We start from the raw sequence: 7,500 nt of genomic DNA on the forward strand, positions 1-7,500 counted from the left end.
ATACACGAATGGATGCAGAAGTCAGAAGAATGAGCGAAACAAATTAAGGCAAAAACACCAAGGCTAACAATTTGAAAGCCTTTGGAAAGCCAGCTATCTCAATGATACATGGCACAATCGAACAGGTGCTCAAGAGCGAAAAAGACCCCGCGGGTTGGGTCAAAGCTTTAAAAGCAGAATCACTCGCTTCTTCTATCGACAAGCCTATTATTGATTGAGACTAGAATTAAATTGATGCAGAAGCGTGAGGCCAAAAGGCTATATTCACATGATTGCAGAGACAGGGTTTTGGACAATTTTGTAAATTAGCGGACATATTTTTGAAAGCAACGTACCTGACATTGTTGGCGCCGTAAGGCGCCTTGCGTTCGCCGAAGCGTGCAAGCTACCTAGAGGGGTCTGGGTGCATTCCCCCCTCCCCTACCCAAGAAGTTTTTAAAATAGAATACTTAAAAATGCTGTTTCGAGTGTTTCTGCAACCCGAAAAGAAGTTTCCAAGCTAAGGCTGGAGTTTACTCAAATTCAAATTCATATTCAAAATAATTATAATAAAAAATAAAACAAACCCCTCAAATATTCATCAAAGTACCGGACATGGAACGGGAAAGCACCGGACAAAACGTCCGGACTCCGGTATCAAACGAAAACCCCGATCTACTGCAGAGAAAATCAACGCCAACAAACTAAAAATATGTTACAGGTTGAAAAATTCAGGTTAATTTCATTTCAACCCAGGTGAAATTGTTCCAACCTAGGTTATTATGAACTGTCTAAAAAAGGGTGTTCCCTTTTCTTGGGGATGTAATTAAGAAAATGAGGCCTGGATTTTTAAGGGGGGATAAAAAAGAAAACACCCTTCTCCACCTTTCCCCTGCCTTCCCTTCTTCTTCCACTTACCGTCTCTTATCATACACCACAAAGGGAAGAAGAAAAAGAAGAAATTCGAACTTCAGAATTATGTGACTCTGAAAATTAATAAAATGGAAAAGGAAACGCCCCTTCATCCAAATGTGCTATTTGCTCAATTTGTAGAACTTGAAGGGGACTGTGCCAAAATAATCACAAAATTTGGATTTATCACTACAAACAGACTCAGCAAAATTAAAATATATATATATTTTTTTTTAATTATTATTTGATAATTCGAAAGAAATAACACTTACAAGAGCCTACAAAATGGCCTCTGATCAATAGATTATGAAACCCTTTTTCTGACTTTTCAAACTTTTTTTGTACTTGCTTTTGCCCGGTGATTATTAGGAATTCAAAGTAAGCAAACGATAGAGCAAATAACTAAGAAAATTAAAAATCAACAACACATCATGTATGTTTCAGCTCTTTTATTCCTTCGAAGATAATTAAATATTGTTGCCCCCTGCCCTCCTAAGGAGATTCATCAATGAACAATGTCCTTCTAAAAAGCTCTGAGAAATAAAGGGGAATCGGTTATCATGCACAGTATGTCTAACCCCGACCTAAATGCTAACCATTTAAAACCAGTGCCTGGACTTAACAACCATTGGGGTATATAAAATACTCATGAAAAATTTAAGCAACGCTAAGTTTATCCACTCACCTCTAGGACCAATTTACTTTCCAATATACCGTAAAATTCCGAAAATACGCCCCTCCGTGTATTAGCCCCTCCAAATATACGCCCCCCAAAGCGGCAACGCAAAAACCCCACCGTTAAATCGCCCCTCCAAATATAAGCCCCCCGGGAGGTTGTACTTGGAAAATTGCCCTCAAATACAAAGTAAAACAAAGCAAAACCGGTAAATTTACTTCCAACTATATGGCTAGCCCAATCGATTTGGAAACGCAAATTTCCCTCCGTAGATAAGCCCCTCCGAATATAAGCCCTTCCAAAAATAAGCCCCTCGAAAAGGACCTTTGAAAAATATAAGCCCCGGGGCTTATTTTCGGAATTTTACGGTATTAGACGTACGTACTTGCTAACAATTGATGGACACATCATCACTTTGTTGATGTGTCCTACTATGAATTTCAACCGTAGTTTAAAATAAAATGACCTAGGTTGAAATTAAAATTAACCTGAATGTAAATTTACCTGTAACAAATATATCATCAAGATGAACTACTTTCTTGGAAAAAGAAATGTTCAACTAACTCACTTTCGCTCGCCATTTTGGGAAGTGTTCGGTAATTCGTACCCAGTCTTCGTGCAGACAAAACTCGTTCATTTTCAAGGTGGCGGTGGCTCGGTCAGGGTTACAAATCCCGCGGGTCTTTTCCCTTGGAAAAGGGCGCCAGATCTTGTGTCTGAATGTATTGATGTGCTCTCAGAATGCAGGAAAATTAATTTAAATTTTCTAGGGGGAGCATGCCTCCAATTCTCCCCTTGGCCAAGTTAAGTTGGAGCTCAACAAGTCAGTGAAAATCACTCATGTAAAATCCTGGATCCACCCCTGACGCGTCAAATTGATCGTCTGTGATTAAAAACCTCGGCCTCCCACGTCGACCACGCAGAGTTTCCAGTCGACAGCAGAATGCTTCTCGCTGATCCTCTCTTGAATCCTTGGAGGAAACATTGCGTGCATATGTCTCGTAGAGTGATCGCAACATTGTAATAAGTGGGTAAAAATCCCTTTGTCTATCCAAATCAAGGGGACCTGCTGTACAGGCCCGTAACCAGGATTTTATGTGGGGGGGGGGGGGGCTAAGGAGGCCAAAGTAAGTGGACCAAAGTACCGAAATGTAGTTGTTATTGTCTGATCCGTTTATTTAGGACAGTAGCTATATATGAGAAATTGTAATAGCAAAGTACACGGTAGGAACTGATTATTTTACCACAATTGCTGCTAATCTCGCAAACTGATTGGCTAATTTGCCGTTGTCGATAAGAGTCCATAGCAAGCTGCTCGCGTGAATGTGTCGCGCAAAATCCGAAAACGGATTCTTGAATCCAAAAACGGATCATGAATCCAAAGTATCCACACTCGAGGAGGATACTTCGGATTAAATCTAAATCCGGATTTTTGAGATTCATCACTTCAGCGTTCTTTTGGGAAAGGATTTGAAAAAAGTATTTTTTGACAAGCAACAGCTTCCGTACGTGACAGATGAGCCCAAATGTTTTTCTCGCGCCATTTTTACCGTACGATCGAAGACATGAATAGGTCGAAAACAGTTAGGTTTCCTGCAAGTTTCACACCAGAAATTACACTAAAAGTTTCTTGCATCAATAATATTGTTAGCACCTTCCTACAGCGAAAAAAGCATGTTTTTCGTCATTTCTTTTTATCGATCGCTAAGGTATTTTTTGACTGATTGCATTTTCATTTAAGAATTTCTCCAAAACAAACTTAACCGCTATTGTTTCTTGTTTTCAAAAGTTGCACGAAACTCTGGGTTTGTTTGTTTGCGTATCCGAGATCAGAAATCGGCTTTTGGATTTTCCCAAGAAAACGCACCCTTAGATAAGCTCGGACATCTGTGCGCTCATTGAAGTGCAGTCTGAATGGCTCGGGCTACTAGAGTGCAGCTGGTATTAGTTTCCCAGTGAATACATTACTGCTTTTTCCATTCTTTGATTTTGTTTAAATATCACTGCCAAGTTTTTCTGCACTTCTTAACTTGGATATTGAGTGTCAAAATGCGGACCTTTGGGGCTTGTGGGGCAGAGGGGGGTGCGAACGCACCCCGTGCACCCCCCCCCCCCCCCGGTTCCGGCCCTGCTGTACAACACACTCGACTAACAAGACTGATAATTTAGCAAATAAGAGAATCTCCGCGCCTTCTATGAATTCCTTGGATGACCTCAAGTTCAGTGTCTTGTAAATGCCGACAAGAAGCCTGCAAAATAATAGCCAGAATCCCATCGAAAAAGTCTCCGATCGAGATAACCATTGTCCATGATCAATTCCAAAATGGCGAATGCTTCCTCTACCTGTCCCATGACAGGAGCGGCCGCGTATTACGAAGATTTCCCGATCGAAGAAATCGATAATTTCAACATATATATGTGATACCAAATTAAAGGGACAGTATCATAAGCTGCGCATGATCGAGTTTGTTTGATCTCGTGGTGCTCACAGAAAATTCTAGCCGCCATTATGGATTCACGCGTGAGTCACGTATATTCGCAGTTAACGAATTCTATGTCAAACATAGAAGAATTTAATATTTACCTGTCAGGAAGAACTTTTCGATCCGGATCACTAAACTTTTGTAAATGCGAAAGTGCTTGCAGTACAAAGCGATTTCAAGGAAAACACCAACAGAGGATGCCCTTGTAATGGAAGAAACAAATTGTGCGATGTGGAACCTAGAGATAAACGTTGCAAGAATAGGGTAAGTATTTGGTTAGAAATGATTGAATTTGAAGCAAGTTCGCTAGGTTCTAAAGGTATTGGGCTTTTATTTCAGGATTGGCAAGATTATGCACCCAATCCACTCGAGGATCGAAAGAAGAGTGTACCCTGACTCGAAGCTTTTAGGATTTCATCTTTCAAGCGTCGGCGATGTTCAATCCGGAGAGCAACAACGACGCAAAATGGAATCTCTTCTCTTTTGTACCTTGTAATTGATGTAAAATTGATGAAGAGGGAATTGGAGTTAGCAATATGCGAGTGGGAGTACACTAAACCTTGTGTGAAAACAGTGAATCACAGCACAAGTAATTATGAGGTTATTTAACAATTATTCCACTCGCGCTTGCTGGATATGAGATGATAGATAGCCAACGAGGCGCGTAGCGCCGAGTTGGCTAGAATCATCTCATATCCAACAAGCGCGAGTGGAATAATTGTTTTATTAAAAACGCCCCCAAAATATAGAAAACTAGACTACAATAAAAAAAAAGGCCCAAAAAAATCACGCATATGCTTGCCGTGTTTGTAGATCATGGTATAATGGCTCATAACCCATGATGGCTTAGCCAATCAAAACTCTCGAATTGCATTATCCAATGATCCAGTTTTTAATAAAGGAAAATATACACGTTGCAGCATAAACCAGCTCCATCAACATTATTTTTATTAGAAACGTCTTGTTTTCTCACTGATAACACCTTGTATTTTTGTACCAAAAAATGATAACAGATAACGCTAGTTGACTTGGGGTATTCTGCATATTAATAAAATTGCTTTGTACTGTTTCTTGGTAGGCATTTAGTGGTACCCTCAGCTAAGCTATGGTTAGGAAATTGGCAAGTCGAAAACCCTCGCAAAGGGATGTGGAGTATGGATCACATCCATTCTCTCTTGATAATGGAGGATGATCTGGATGAGGAGGGTAGAGACACGGAAATAACATCTGTAGAAGGCACCACAGCAACGGCACTGTTACCACACCCAGCTGAGGTTGATGCTGGCCTATCAGGGAGTGCCCAACTTGTGGCGTGTATGTTACAGGTGCAGTCCAAATGCCACAAGCAGTTGAAAATAAATGCTGTCAGCTGAGAACTTGCACAACAACATCAGCACGTTTTGTTAAATTATATCTTGATGTTGATGTATTAGAACTTTGCATTCGTAATATGGGAGACATCAGGAATAATCAGGAAGATCACAGAACAAGGGCCTTCCAAAAAGCAGCCTATACCCAGTTGTGGGAAAAACTAATAATTGGTTCTAGCTCTAAAATTTCCAAGCCAGAGCTTTTTTTTTGTCCCTTTGTTTCAGATTGTAGTAAGCTGAGATGAAAATAAAAATAAAAATTATACCAACGATACCTATATGAAGAAATGCATTTGTGAGACGTCTCCAATTCTCTTCTTCTCTGTATGGCACCTGAAAAGTTTCTCTTCCGACCGGACAACTCTCGCTCACTTACCATCGTGTCCACCGCTTGTGGACGCCATTTTGTTTTTCCCACGTCGGCCCGACTTTTTCAAGTTTTGATCGATCAACTGCACATGCGCGACCTCATGACACTGTCCCTTTAATTTCCTCACGTTTAACTCGCATGTGCCTTGCTGCAGCAATATATATAAATCGAGTTTCAAGAAGCCCATGTTTTGGTCACTATGAACCATATTTGTGTAATTTTCAACCCATTTTTTTACAATGACTGCAGAAATTCTTGCTCGCTCATTGGCTAATTTTTATTGTCAGTAAGCGGACAGACACATAAATTTATAATTTATGCGATAATGACGCGATATTGCTCGCGTCAGATTGAAGTTTCTCGCATTTTTGGGTTCCGTCTGCAGGTACCGGAGCACAGATTACGTAAAACAAAACAAAGAAAAGACTGAAAACAAAACAACTCCAAATAAAGACTAGTCCCAAGTGACCAAAAATACAATGCTTTCCGGTACATGCAGAAAGACTCCATTTTTGTCTCGCTTTCTTCTCGTGTTTTGACTTAATTTTGACCCCTCTGCCTTTTTGTTATTGTAAAAAAACAAATTGATGTCAGTTTTTCATGCGTCTGTCATGTTATTGATCATGAATTTCGTCATAACATTGTAAAAGTTGTCTGCGGATCCACTCGGCTATCGCCTCGTGGATCCACAGCTACTTTGACAATGTTATGACGCAATATCATGATCAATAACAGAACAGACGCATGAAAAACTAACATCAATTTGTTTAAGGGTAACTGACGGCTAAAAAGTCACTTTTTTGGAATACCGTCTAAATACCTCAGGTAACACTTTGAAACAGACACAAGGTACTTCGAATGCTTTTATGTGCCTCTTTTTGCTCTAAAAAGTGTCCTAAATGCCGCTTCGTAAGTGCTTAGAACTTGATCACGTGACCTGATACGTCACAAGTCTGTTCACCAAGCAAAGTAGACATGACAGATAGTATTGCAAGTGAGAGCAGTTCGAACTCGGGGTCCGCTTTTTCGGATTTTGATGCTTCGATGAAAGGCGAAAATCAATAATAATGAAAGGGCTTTGGAGCCTGTTGGTGAAATCAGGCCCTGGCGATTTGAACCGCCAGGAAAAAATGAAAATCGAGCGCGCGAGTCAGAAAAGGATCAAGAGCCCGTACGCCGCGGCCGCCTCAATCAAGAAAGCGACGATTGGTGAGTGCATTACACTTATTGTATCTGAAAATTAGTTGCGGCTAGATTACAGAACACCCGTGCACCATTAGCACATGAATAAGGTGTATTGCTATCAAAGTTTCGTTCTTATAGAGCAGAAGGCAATATGCAAATTTAGTCGCTTATTAAATATATGAGCACCATGCGAGCAGAGCCTCCTTTTGTCTTTTTCTTTACTGAGGAGGAGAAAAGTAGGCTCTGTCCGAATCGCGTCAACTCTTTGAAGCCGCCGCAGCCCGAACTTCTGGTCTAGTCAATCTTGTTTTCTCTCGTCAAACCGGTTTTTCCAGTGCGAGCATCAATTTAGCGACAAAACCGATGGTTATAATTGAGCCCGCTGTACCATGAAAAACCAAGATGGCGGCGAGATCTGGCATATTGGGCTTGGGTACGAGACTGTATCCTGGCAACATGCAGCGCATATTCAGTAAAGATCTTACTCGAATCATGCAGAGCCTTTCTCGAGATCGCCAAAATCGA

General features: G+C 40.7%; 1 protein-coding gene and 1 pseudogene across 1 annotated transcript in view; one reads left to right on the forward strand and one right to left on the reverse strand.

The window, feature by feature from the left end:
• Positions 1-7,500, reverse strand: part of LOC138022335 (uncharacterized) — a 230,625-nt gene that overhangs the window by 203,793 nt on the left and 19,332 nt on the right. The window lies entirely within an intron of this gene.
• The window catches only part of LOC138020218 (uncharacterized), a 10,710-nt pseudogene continuing 7,405 nt past the window's right edge, over positions 4,196-7,500 (forward strand).

Source organism: Montipora capricornis, chromosome 10 (assembly GCF_036669925.1).
Source record: "Montipora capricornis isolate CH-2021 chromosome 10, ASM3666992v2, whole genome shotgun sequence".
NCBI classification, from domain to species: Eukaryota; Metazoa; Cnidaria; class Anthozoa; order Scleractinia; family Acroporidae; genus Montipora; species Montipora capricornis.